Source organism: Cyprinus carpio, unplaced genomic scaffold (assembly GCF_018340385.1).
Source record: "Cyprinus carpio isolate SPL01 unplaced genomic scaffold, ASM1834038v1 S000000158, whole genome shotgun sequence".
In the NCBI taxonomy this organism is placed as follows: Eukaryota; Metazoa; Chordata; class Actinopteri; order Cypriniformes; family Cyprinidae; genus Cyprinus; species Cyprinus carpio.
The window spans coordinates 1-14,141 of NW_024872909.1; the positions used below are offsets into that span (position 1 = coordinate 1).

The 14,141-nt window shown below is 49.1% G+C and overlaps 2 non-coding genes across 2 annotated transcripts; both read right to left on the reverse strand.

Annotated features, from left to right (window-relative positions):
* Nucleotides 1-37: 37 nt before the first annotated feature.
* Nucleotides 38-111, reverse strand: trnat-cgu. The gene has a single exon. It is a non-coding gene; the product is annotated as a tRNA-Thr (tRNA).
* A 1,350-nt stretch (nt 112-1,461) lies between these two features.
* On the reverse strand, nt 1,462-1,535 carry trnat-agu. The gene has a single exon. It is a non-coding gene; the product is annotated as a tRNA-Thr (tRNA).
* Between the last annotated feature and the right edge of the window lie 12,606 nt (nt 1,536-14,141).

Below are 14,141 nucleotides of genomic sequence, written 5' to 3' on the forward strand. Positions count from 1 at the left end.
AGAAAAGTACACGGTTGAGGGACACGACGGACGACAAAGGCACCGCTGGGATTCGAACCCAGGATCTCCTGTTTACGAGACAGACGCTTTAACCAACTAAGCCACGGGCCCACCCACGTGTGTGGTCTCGGGGAGGACGACTAGAGGATCAAAGCACCCACAGAAAACGCATAACATACAGGCACTGCCAAGCTTTAAAAAATAGTTTTTTGACAACTGAGTCAGGGTGCAGCTAGGCCTGTGTGTTTTCAAGCAAGCGTCATTAGCAGAATGCAAAAAAAACACAAAGAGTTGCGCCATCCGGATTTGCCAGTCTGTCGCCACTGAGTTTGCGTGTCGGGGAGTAGGAAGGACAAGGTCACTTGGGTGCTCTGCAAAATTGGAAAGGACAGTGTCAAAAAACAGAGGCACTATCAGGGCCTCTGTTCCAAGAAAGAACCCACAGAGAAGGTTCAGATTTTAGAGGCACCGCTGGGATTCGAACCCCAGGATCTCCTGTTCCATACATCAAGCCAGCCAGACTGAAGCACACGCACAGCCAAAGCAAGGACTCAGGGGCCAGCACCTTGTTTGCTGAAAGCAGAAATTATCAACACGCTGTGTGCCCACCACAGGGCATGCTTGCCTGGGATCTGGACTCAGCATCTCCTGGTTCACTAGGACAGATGAACACCATGCCACTGCAACACCCATGATGCCTGGAAGACTTATGACTCAAACATCTGAGAAAAAGGCCAATATTTGTAGCACCTGCACTGTGCCTAAAAGCATTTAATTTAGGGAAAAACACTTGAGTTCAGGGGTGTCGCCACGCTCGTAGCAGGCGGGAAACTCAGTGTTGTGCCACGTGCCTTTAAGCAAGAAATGCCAACAGGTCAGAGCGGGGGACTCTGGTGGGGGGTCAACTCAGGAATACCCTACTATTAAGCCAAAACACTCTGTAAGTGAGTAATTTTGCTGCTCATACAACATCGTATGTTCTGCAAGGGGTAATGGTGAAAGCTCCACCAATGTGCGACTATCAGCCCAATGCCGCCACATCTCCAAGCCGTGAAGTCCTAGCAACAAGACGAGGTATTGATATTTTAGGGCTTGTGCTGGAGGTCCGTCGCACCTTGCGTTGCATGTTTCGGGGAGTAGGAAGGAAAGGTCCTTCAGTCTTTCACAAAGGGAATGCAGTTGAAAAAGCAGAGGCATTATCAGGCCTCCGTTTCCAAGAAAGAACCACAAAGCAAATCACACGTAAAAAGGCACTGCTGGATTCTAACCCAAGATCTATGTTTACAAGGCAAGCTGCTTAAGACCAGCTAAGCCACGGCAAAACTACGCACGGCCTGGGCAGATTCTTGGGTACCAGCTGAGGTAGTTCGCAAATGAAATCACATGCCTGCCTTGCTCCTCTGCACCCCCTGTTTTTGGAAAGCAAGACCACAAACTACAAGGTGGTGCTTACACCAGCAACGGCACCGATGGGATTCGAACCCAGGATCTCCTGTTTACTAGACAGGCGCTTTAACCAACTAAGCCACGGCGCCAACCTGGAAAAGCTGTTTCTAGGACGGTGATTTGGAGGATCCAGAGAAGAGGCCACCGGCCAGGCACTCACAGCCAAAATATTTTGTTTTTGACAAACGCTGAGTCGGGGGTGGGCCGGCTAGACTTCTGTGTTTTGTGGACGAGCCCCTTAAAACAGGAACCAGGAATGCCAAAAAAGAAAAAAGCAATTTCTGGAGGGAGACCAACAACCTTTGTGGGCCTCATTTGGGCAACTCATTAAGAAGCCATACATTGCGCTGCATCCATCTGCACCAAAACAGGAGTTCCTTGGTCCAGGGCATGCTAACAATGATCAGGCCGGGCCTGCTAGTGCACTGGCGATGGGGAAAAGGAGCGTTGGGTCCTGCGCGTCTCTATGCCAATTGACTTTATGGTTGCGCCTTCGGTTTTCAAAAGAGCAACAAGGCATGTTCAGGGTTCTCCTGGTCCATGAACGGAAGGGCCCGACCGACAGAGGCGCAAAACACTGGAGGCCTCTGAAGGAAAGGTTACACCCCACAGGGTTTTCAAAAAAACAGGATCTCTTGTTTTCACAAGATCAGGCAACTGTAAAGCAACGGTTGGTCCCACAAGGCAGGGGAGTTTTGCATGGTTGCTACTCCTAAGGCAATAGTCCTTCCAAAAGCTGCTGAGGGGGGTGTTGTTTTCTCGCCATTTCCACCCTCCTCCCATTCCCCCCCCCACCAAGCCACAGCTCCACAAGACAACCGCTTTGCGCAAAAGGACAACAACGGGTGTTTTCAAACAAAGGCAACATGCGGGGAATATTCCCATTTCTCCACCCATGACTCCTGTTGGAGAGGTCGTGGCCTAACCGTTAGAAAGGTTTTTTGAACCTGGAACCTCGCTAAAACGACTAAGGTTTGCGGTACATACGAGTCCCCTCGTGGCCCACAATACCACGATTAGGTGCCCTTGAGTGCCAAGGCCATTCCCCCCCGACCCCCCAACCTGCCGCTGCCCCCGTTGCCAACGCATCATAAAATGCCCCTGGGCCAATGCTCCACGTGTGTGGTTTCCCGTGTTTCACATGCCTGGGTGTTGGCACTTTTGGCTGGTTATGAACCCTGAAAGGGCAGCCAGATCACCAATTCGGAATATCGGGTGTTCAGGGCATACTTGGTCTTGGATAAGTCCCCCCCACGTGGTCAACTTTTTTCCTTCACTCTTTTTTTTTTTTTTTTTTGCTTCGGCAGCTTTTTTCCCCAAACTCTTTTTCCGCCGTTTGGCAAACGCTTTTTTTTTCCCCACTAAAGGCTTTTCCCCACTTTTTTTTTTTTTTCCCGTGTGTGTTCGGTGTTTAAAACAAAACACTGCTCCACGGGCCTCGCCCGCACTTTGCCATGGCCCCGAATGAGAGACTCCTGGGGCACCTCCTCTCACTATCCCCGCTGTTTTAGCTGCTGTCGGATCTTATAGAAAAAGCACACACGGTAACACATGGGTTGAGGGACATGACGGACCGCCAAAGTCACCGGTTGGATTCTTTCACCAGGATTTCTTCCTGGTTGTACAACGACAACTAGGACCGCCTTATTAAAAAAAAAATTTTAGGCCGCCAACGCTTGCGCACTGGCGCTCAACGAACCTACCGTCCCTGGTCCCCCCTGGGAGGACCGATCGTCTCAGAGGAACAAAGCACGCCACACCACGGGTTGACAAAAAACGCCACCATGTTACAGGCCACGGACACTGCGGCTGCGTTGGGCTTTAAAAAATAGTTTTTTTTTTTTTTTTTGCGGCTTTTGAGGGCATTTTTTGTTTTTTTTTTTTTTTTTTTTTTTTAGTACGGTCTTTTTTTTTTTTTTTTAAGGCCAAACAGGCCGGGTTTTTTAAACCTTTTTTTTTCTTTTTTGGTTTTTTTTGTTTTTTTTTTGCCACTTTTTGATTTTTTTTTGAGGATTTTTTTTTTTTTGCGGCTTTATCGATGCTCGGAAATTTTTTTTTTTTTTTTGCCACTCACGAGGATGGCAAGGAGTGCAGCACCCAGAGGAAAAATTTTTGCCCACAACATACAGGTCAGGGTGCACCAGAATTATAGCCTGTGTGTTTTCCCTTTTCCCCACGCCACTGAGGGAGGTTCATTTATTGTACAGAAATGGGCAAAAAAAAAAACAAAGCGACACAAAATGAGTCAGCGCTAGTCCTGGATTTTGTTGCCAGTCCCTGTCGCCGCACTGCCGGCTCAATTGCGTTGTTTCGGGGGAGCAGGCAAGGCCAAGGTCCTTGTGGTTCTCATACACAATATCGCCTGCAAAATTTTTGTGTATTGCAGTTCAAAATACAAGGCACTAATTCCAAACTATCCATGGCCGCTCTGTTGTCCCACGAAACGTGCACACAGAGGAGGTTTTTCTCGTTTAGTCGCTGAGAGTAGAGGCAGGGACCCATATTTTTGTGATACTCGAATCAACCCAGGATCCCAATTGTTTACAACGACAAGTGCTCTCTTGAACCAGCTTGGGGTCAAGGACGTTCTGCGCCCCAGGCCGCGTTTTGGACACTTGGAGCAGCTATTCCTCTGTTTGCCTGAAAAAAGCAGACCACACAACACAAGGTGGTTGCTTAATCACCCACAAATCAAAGACTAAAAGGCGCTTACTTGGGAATCCCCAAAACCCCAGTATCCCTCACTCACCCCCCCTCCGGTCCTAACCAATTTTTAAGGACGTCGGTTTTTAAGTTTGTAAAAAAAAGGATGCGCAAAAAACAAAAAAAAAAAAAAAAAAAAAAAACAACCGCGTGGGATTAAAAAAAAAAAAAAAAACCCATTGGCAGAAAAACAAAAAAACAAAAAAAAAAACAGCTAAGTTAAAAAACACCTAACATTAATCTAATAAAAACGGCAGGTTTGGGGAAAAAAAAAAGCTAAAAGCCAAGAGGCAAATAAAACAAGCGCGGGGGTTTGACCAGGGGCCAAAAAAATAAAAAATAAAATAAAACAAAAAAAAAAAAAAAAAAAAACAGGGAAAAACAAAAAAACAAAATGTAAAAAAAAACAAAATCAATATAAAATGCGCGTGCTGGGGAAAAAAAAAGAAAAAAAAATAAAAAAAAAAAAAAAAAAAAAAACAACGCTGAAAAAAAAAAAAAAAAAAAAAAAAAGCTGTGGGGGGGAGAACGCAAACAACCCTGGCGTTATGCTGGCTTTCTTGGGAGGGCGACTGTTCGGAGAGGAATCCTAAAACAGCTTTCATCGAGAAACAGGCCCAGAAGATTCCAGGCTTCTGCACAGCTTAAAACGCACTCAACACACATTATATTTTTTTCCCATTTTATTATGTAGGACAAACTGGAGGGGGGGGTCGGGGTGGCCAGGCCTACGCGAACACTGTGTTTTTGTGGTTTTTCCTGGCCAAGACACCGGTTAACATCGACGAAAAATGCAAAAGGTCCACAATGTCTGGTCGGGAAACCCCTCGAACCCACACCCGGAACTCTGTGTTAGATGGTAGTGGCCCCTCAATGGTGTCCACTCCGTGGTTGTTGTCCAAGTGCGCATCCCATTTTTATGCCCATTTTTTGGCGCTCACAGAGGCCACAACATTGGTGGGTGCCTTCGGACTTTTCTGGCGTTGTACGAGTTCCGTCGCAATTGATGTTGTTTGCCATGTTTCGGGGTACGAAAGGCCCCCGGGTTCCTTCTTAAGAAGTAAGGTTTAAAGCAACTGTAACACCCCCCTCTCCACTAGATGAATGGCAGTTTTTGAAAAGCAGAGTCACTATTCAGGCCTACTTCCCTCCAATAAGAAGAAATCACCAACGCCACAAGCAAAGTCACTCAGTTAAAAAAGTGCAACAAAAAAAAAAAGGCACATGCTCAGGAGTGTTATGTTTAAAACATAAAAAAAAACCTGGCTGTGCGAGCTTATCGCAAGATGCCATTTTGAGATCCTGCGTGTTTTAGAGAAGACAAAGGGCGCTTTTTTTTATGGGTAGGAAGGGAACTAAGGGCGAGTCGTGTCTAATGCACAAACTGGAATGCCCATGAGTTGAACGTTTAGCAACCTACGCACTATCCGGGCCTCCTTTCCAGTAAGAAAGAAAAAGATACCCCACAAAGCAAAGTCATCCAGTTAAAAAGGCCCCTGCTGGGATTTTAAACCCAGGGATCTCTGTGTTCAGACAAATGCGCTAAGAACCAGCTTAAGCCACGGGGCACCCTACTGCCACCTGCCCTGTTTTGCCGCATTCTTTGTACCCACAAAAGAAACGGAGGTGATAGTTCGCACAAATGACAATCACATGCGTCCTCTCCTCGCACCCTGCAAAGTGGAAAACCAGGCGAACCGCTGGGACTTTCGAACCAACAGATCCTCCTGCCTTACCCCTCACAGCTAGACAGGCACCGCTAAAAATAAAAAAAACCAGGAGCCTGTTTACTAGACAGGCGCTTAAACCAACTTATAAGCCCATACGTGTCGAAAACCAACACTGGAAACGAAAAGACTGTTTTCTTACCCGCGCCCGCTGTGTATTTTGGAGGATACCAGAGAACTGAGGCCAACGGCGCAGGAGCGAACTTACCGCCACTAATCCTCCCAATGGGGAATCATTTGTTGTGGTCGTGGACAATGACGCCCCCCCCCCCCCGATCGTCCGGTCTCCTGTCGGCTCCGGCTTTTTGTGTGTTTGTTCTGGACGTGCCGCGGACGAGTGAGTTCCTTTAGGCCGGCTAGTTGGCCTCCGTGTGTTTTTGTAGTTTTGCGAAGCTCTCTGCGCCTTAAACAGAATTCCCACACACTTATCTGTGACACATGCCTTTCTGGATGACGCAATTACGGACCCGCCTATGACACACACTTTGGAATAATGATGCCTCAGGGGTTTGGACAAATATAGAAGGTCCACAAAAATGCGCCTAATCCCCAGTCTGCAACCAAAAGAATGCCTGTCGTCAGCCAGCCATAAAAAAATAAAAAAATGATCAGAACGCCTCTCGTTCGGGTTTTTGTGGGCCTGAGAGCAAGAACGGGCTGCACCTCAAGGTCCTCTAGATGCACTATTGCACAGGCGGCCTACGCCCCGTTTTTTGCGCAAAATTTACTGGTGAAAAAAACAGCACATTGTCAGGGTTCCATGTTCAATGACCCCCCCCCTCTGAGCGCAATACACCCGGCAGACTGAAGCCGACAGACACAGGCGCATTCAAACCCAGGATCTCTTGTGTACGAAAGACAACCCACCCGAAACAACCAAAACGAACTCACAGCAGAGAGCACGTTTGCATGGTGTGCTATCCTTCAAAAGGATCCTCGAGGGGGTTGTTTTCACAACACGCACAGGGCTCTTACAAAAATCCGCTGCGCAAAGAGGTGCACACTCACGCAGTAGAAAAACAAGTTTTTGCTTTTGAGCCCACCCATGTGGGCTGTTCCCAGTCGTGGCCAAAATGGTTAGACGACTGTTTGACTCCAGAACCCTAAGTTGTTTGTTTCCCAAAGTCCACACGCCGGCAATTACACGATAAACCCCGCTGCCAACTGAGTCAAGGCACCGACCCCAAACTGTCGAGCGTGCAACGCATACATAAAATGGCAAAGGAAATGCTCCACGTGTGTGTTCGTGTTCACCTGCTCGGGGGCACTGTGGATGAGTTAAATGCAGAGGCACCAATGGTTTAGAAGAGGTCACCCAACGAGGCTGTATGTCACTAACTTTCACTTTTTTTTTTAAACAAACTAGTCACGTGACGCCAGCCTATCATGCTTGACCTCTGCACTCCTCACTTCCCTGTTTGCTGCCCCGATCTGGAGCAAAGCAGACGGTTGAGGGGACATGAAGGACGACAAGGCACCGCGTGCAAACGAATCACAGTGGAACTGCCTGCCTACTGAGACACGTGTGTGTTAACCAACTAAGCCACGGCGCCAACCTACGTTGTGTTGGTCTTTTGGGAGGACGATCTTAGAGGACTGCAAAGGCACCCCACAGATCTGACGCCATGGGGTGGGCGTCACCATAGCTTAAAATATTTTTTTGACAACTATGTGAAGGTGGCCAGCGACGTCCACTTGTTTTTTTTTTTTTTTCTCATTTGGTACAGATGGCAAAAACTCCCCTTTTAGTAGCGCTTTTCCGTCACTTTGCCCGGCTTTGTCGCACTGAGTTTGCAACGTGGGGAGTCACCTTAGGACAAGGTCCTTCTCTGCACTTTTTTTTTTCAGCTTACTTTTCCACTTTTTGCACTTCAGGGCCTCTGTTCCAAGAAAGGAACTCACCGAGAAACAGTTGGCTCGACTTTTTAGGCACCGCTGGGATTCCGAACCCAGGATCTCTTGTTTACAAAGACAAGCGCTGTTCTCCCCCCTTTAACTTTTTCCAGCCTCGTTGGACCAGGCCAACATTTTTGTGCGATTTTCAAGAACCACACACGTCACTTTTGGGCTTGACCTCACCACAAAAGCGCTGCTAACTTCGGACCAGTATCCCCTCTTTGTCATACTTAGACTTTTCACTACTTTTTAGCACTTTCTTTTGCCACTGCTTTTGAACCTTGCGTATGCCTGTTTGGCCCCCCCACGTTAGAGGACTCCAAGGAACATCCAGAGACTTTTTTTTAGAGCCTTTTCCACTTGCACAGTTTTTATGTTTCACTTTTTTTTATTTTTTTTTTTTTTTTTTTTTAGACGCTGTTTTTTTTTGGCAAAGTGCCTTTAGCAGAATTTCAAGAGTCACGATTCTGGTGGGATCGGAACCCACTACCCTTCCAGCCCCCCCCCCGGTGCCAGCTATGGTCTTTTCACATGTTTGCCAGTCACCTTGTGAGGAGTCCAATGCGCTATCCTTGCGCCACAGAGCTCCCCAGCAGAGTATGGCCCTTTCCTGGTCAGACTTTCCTTTGTGCTTGGGGTGCACGAGTCGTTCCATGAGGTTGCATGTTCGGGGGGTACGAAGAAAAGTCCTTACTTTCTCTGCACAGACCTACTTGCTTTTTTGAAAAGCACCTTTTTTTTATCAGGTCCTCCTTTCAAAGAATCTTTTTTTTTTTTTTTTTCACCAGTTCAAAAGGCCATGTTTCCTGATTTAACCCAAGACTTCGTGTTTACCTTCACAAGCGCTTTAAGACCAGCTATAAAGCCACGGCACTTTTACGGCACTACCATGGGGCCAGCACTTTCTTGGTATCACTTTTTGAGGTTTCCTTTCGACCAAACTGAAATCACATACCTGCACTTGCTCTCTACTTCTATCTGTATCTTCCTACTTTTCCAAGAAAACACTTTTACAAGGTATTGCTTTTACTTTTCAGCACTTTTTTTTCTTGGGTTCAACTTTAACCACTACTTGATCTTCTCCTTTACTCTTCAGGCTTTTTTAACTCAACTCACTCACTTTACTTGTTACCTGCAACTTTCCATGGTTTTACTCACTGTGACTTGGAGGATCCCAAGAAGATTTTCTTCTTTCAGGCCACTCACAGCCTAAAATATGTTTTTTTTTGCCAACGATCCGGGGTGGCCGGCTAGCACTCTGGTTCCCTTGGCAGAGCTCCCTTACAGAATCAAAAGAAAGCAATTCTTTTTTTTTTTTTTTTTTTTTGAATTTTTTTTTTTTTTTATACAGAAGTCCAATTGCGGTCTCCATTGACACGCCAAAGAGCCTGTCATGCATGCTAAATGATCATGAGCGCTCTGTGACAGGGGATAAAAAATCCCGGGTCCTCCCTGTCTCTGTCGCAATCTGACCGCAAAGCACCCAACACAAGCAACAGCATTGTCAACGGTTTCCTGGGAACTGAAGAGACGACAGAGGAGACCGCAAAACACCGGCGAGAGACTGTGACAGGGTTTTCAAAAAACAGGACTCCTGTTACTGTTTAAAGGCAACTTAAGCCAAGGTGACTCACAGCGCTTGGGCACGTTTGCATGGTGGGGCTCTATCCTGGCAAAAGCTGCTGAAAAAAAAAAAAAAAAGCAAAACGTCCACAAAAAACTACCTGCCAAAGACAAAAAAAAAAAAAAAACAAACAAAGGAATGGGGAATCTCACCCATGTCAAAAAAAAAAAGTCGTGGGCCTAATGGTTAGAGAGTTTGACGGCGCCACCCTAAGGTGTGTGGGATCAGAGTCTCGGGCCACGGCAATACCCCGACTAAGGACCACTTGAGCAGAGGATCAAAGAACACCCACAGACTTCCCGTGCCAAACGAATCATAAACATGCACGGCAACACAATGTCCAAGGTGTTAGTGTTCGTGTTACACGATGGTGTGCACTTTGGATGAGTTAAATGCGAAAACAATTCTGAGGAGGGGTCACCCATTAATTGGCGTATGTCACGTCACTTTCACCTTTTGTTTGGTTAAACAAACTAGTTCCACGGACGCCAGCCTGCAGCTGGGACTCTTCACTCCTCACTATCCCTGTTGGCTGTCCCGTATCTCAGAAAAGCACACGGTGAGGACATGAAGGACGACACAGGACACCGCGGGATTCGAACCCAGGAAAACTGTTTCCTGAGAACAGAAGCTGTAAACCAACTAAGCCACGGCGCAACCGTACGTGTGTGGTCTCTGGGGAGGAAGACTTGAGGATCAAAGCAAAAACGAGAAAACGCCAAACATACAGGCACTGGAAGGCTTAAACATTTTTTTTTTGACAACTGAGTAAGGCTGGCCCAGCTATGCCTGTTGTTTTCACTATCCTGTTCATTAGCAGAATGGCCAAACAAACACAAGAGTGCACCAATACCTGGATTTGCTCCGGTCAGTTTCGCACTGAATTTGCGGTGTTCGGGGACTTGGAAGGGACAAGGTCTTGGGCTCCTGCAAATTGGAGAAGCAGTACAAAAACAGAGGCCACTATCAGGGCCTCGGTTCCAAAGTAAAGAAACCCACAGAGCAGGTTCAGGATTTTAGAAAGGCTACCGCTGGGATGCGAAACCCAGGATTTTCTCGTGTTTACAAAGACAAGCGCTTTTTGACCAGCCTAAGCCACGGCGCCCAGCGCGCAGTTGACCAGGTCCAGCATTCTGTTTGCGGAAGCAGACCACACAAAAAACAAGTCGGTGGTGCTTGTCCCACACAAAAGGCGCTGTGGGATCGGACCCAGTATCTCCTGTCTACTAGACAGAGCGCTTTTAACCAACCTATGCCACTGCAAACAACATGCGTATGTCGGCTTCTGGGTGAGGCTGGATTAGAGGATCAAAAACATTTCCAGAGGAAAAAGGCCAGCGCCAGGCACTGCACAGCTTAAAAAAGAGTTTATTTAGACATACTGGCGTCGGGCGTAACAGGTAGAGCCAGCTAGCTTCTGTGTGTGGCTGCCAAGTTGCCTTTAGCCGCCAATGCCCAAACGTCGCCGACTCTGGTGGGACTCGAAACCCACAACCCTTTGATATGGACCTAATGTGTCAGTCTAGAAGTCCAATGCGGCTATCCATTGCGCCACAGAGCCACAAAGAGTATGGCCTTTCTGGCTTTGTGCGAGTCCGTCGCATTGAGGTTGCATGTTCGAGGGAGTAGTGAAGGACACAGGTCCGTGTAAGACATCTGCGCCGTGCACAGATGGAATGCAGTTGACCAAAAGCAGACGGCACTATCAGGGGTCCTTTCCAAGATAAAGTAAACCCACAAAGCAAAGTCACCAGGTTAAAACAGGCAGCTGCTCGACCGAGGGTCGTTTAACCCAACCGTGATGCTCTTTGGGCAGAGTTACACAGCGCCCACAAGCGCATTAGACCATGTGAGCTAAGCCACGGCACCCTACTGCACTAGCCGTGGCGCCAGCTCAGCACTTCTTGAGTCTTTGAGCGACTATCCACTCCCCCCAGCTGAGGGATAGTTCGCAAGCATGACATAATCACTCCATGCTGCCCTTGCTCCTCGATTTAACATCGTTCCCCTGTGTGGGCGACAAGCAGAAGACAGCACGAACAACACTACCAAGCGGTAGGGTGCGCATTTACCACCAGCAAAGGGCACGCGCTGGGACCACTCCCGAACCCAGCGATCTACCTGGTTATGCCCTAGACAGCGCGCTTTAACCCACCTAAGGCCACGGCTGCGGCCACAACCTGGCACAGAACAGCTCGTGTTCTAGCGGCCCGACGTGATTTGAGCGTGTCGGGGATTTGCTACAGCGACCTGCGCAGTGAGAATCGACACGCGAGACCCCAGGCTTCACATCCTACAGCCCTACAAGATATTTTTTTTGACAACTGCCGCGACTGCTTGGGTCCGGAGACTCGCCCATGGCCGCCGGTCTAGCCGTGTCTGTATATTAGTTGGCAGACCGCCTCCCCCTTATACAGAATCGTATGCCAAAAAACGAAGCAGCAATTTGGACCGCAGCGACCCACCAACCGTCGCGGACTGGACTCATTGGCAATATAGAAGTCCAATGCCGCGCATACCATGTGCACCAAAAGAGCCATTGTCAGGAATGCAGTAAAGCATGCTATATCAGGCCCTGATCATTGACGCTCCTGCGTGCACGGGGAAATAAGACGGGTCCTCGGGTCTCTATGCACTTGACGCGCCCCGCGTTCAAAGAGCAACCTCAATTATCACGGCCAGTCCGATGACAGAGCACGACAGCGCGCCCTACATTGTCCACATGACACCTCAGGGGCCAGACGACCCGACTCTTTTTTGCCGCAACAGCGCACACCCACGACGAGGTTACGAGCACAGTGGCACGTTTCATGGTACAACCTTTCAAAAGATGAGCGAGCTCTTGGTTTCAACAAGAACAGGCGACTCTTAAGGACTGGCCAGGTGCCAAATCACACAGCGAGACATGTCACGTCACTGCTGGATTCGCACCCATGATCTCCTGTAATCGCGGCTAATCCTCACACCTGGAGATGCTGCCCTGACGGGAGTCTTGCTGTTTCACAAAGCCATCAGCGCCTCCGAGCACCAGGACCCGTCCAGGGCTGTCGTCAGTTCCGACCCCAGCGTGAAGCGTGACACAAGCATATGGACCCCACACCCTGCTGCGGAGATGTTCCTCAGCCCATGCCATCTGCCGTGCTTGATCGTACGTCGAGCCCCCTACCGCAATGGTGATTACCGCAGCCACGTCGAGCTCCGTAAACCCTAAGGTTGCTCGGGACTCGCAAGTCTCGGTTATGAGTCACTACCGTTTGGGAGCGGGGTGTCTAGGATCGCAGCCCCATTGTTGCGCCTGTGCCCAACGGACAGGCTGTGAGTCCGGCGAAAGGAGACGGAATTTATCTCATTCGGACCTCAAACTGCAGTGCGAGCCTTGACGAACGGGCTCGTCCGGCTAGACGATGAATGTATCACACGACCGACTGCTGCTACCCGCGAACTTCGGTATCTATACGCTCATGCCGCCTATAACGCGCGCAATGACCGTCGCCAAAAATGCTCCACTCTGAGTTCAATGCTGTGGGTGCACTTTGGATGAGTTAAGATGTCCACGCATCAGCAACCAGCTTACTGATGTATGCGCGTCACCACCATACTTTTCTGTATCGTGCATCCGTCAACACCCGTTTCTAATTTTTCCCAGGTGGCGCCCCGCCTAGTCCACGTGATCGCCAGGCGCGCTGCATGCCTTTTGACCTCATTCACGCTGTCCGCCTGTTTGCTGTACGAGTCTCTGACCCCAAAAGGCCACCGACCGCCAACTCGGACTGCGCCAAATTCCGCGGACGACAGAGTGACAATGTGACGGACATACCCATACCGATGGCCTAGAAGCAGGATCCGCTGCGCGATGTCGACGTAGACCGCGAAGCATACTATGTTTGACGTAGCCGCGTTACCAGAGATACGTGCTTTACATCCTCATGGCTACCAGCCACGGCTGCAGCGCACGACTCCTACGCACTGTCAGTGGCTCTGGAGAGGTTCGACTGTAGAGGTCACCAGCAGCAAGTGTGATCCCACCTAGGATAGCAGTAAGCGCGTCCGCTATATCCAGGCACATCCGTGTCACAGCTTTATTACAGTATCTGATCAGCTAGTTGTTTGCGCCACATCGAGTTGTCTGCGGAGGCTAGGTGCCGCTGGCCTGTGTGCTAATTATCTATTAGCGCCACCTTAGGACGTTCATGACAGGCACCAATGGGTCACCACACCCCCACCACACAAGGCCGAGACGTAGTAGGCGCCATCACGGGCCCCCATTCTCGCCACGTCGCGACTGAGTTTGCGTGTCGGCGGCCAGTAGGCAGGCAACAAGTTCCGGGTGCTCCCCCCCCCCGCCCCCTCGCGCCCCGCGCCCAAACGCCTAGCAGAGGGGCATCTATCAGTGCCTCTGTTCCATAGAGGAGACCCCACCAGAATGAATTTATAGTTCAGGATCGTGTTAAGAGGCACGTCGTCTAGTTGGACTCTGTTCCGCACGAGAGATTCCGAACAGACGACATTATTACAGAGTTTTACATTTTTTTGGCGAGCAGCTGGGCCAGTCGAACCTAGCTCTCTGCGTTCCAGCGTCGACGCTGACGCCACCTTAGTGAAGCCCCGATCTCGCCCAGACCGAGTCAGGACCAGGCCAGCATTCTGCTATTTGAACTGAAAGCAAAGAACCACAACCACACAAAGTGAGGTGCTGAATAACCACAAAATGGGCTGCTGGGTTCTTGTTGGATTCTTGTGTATCC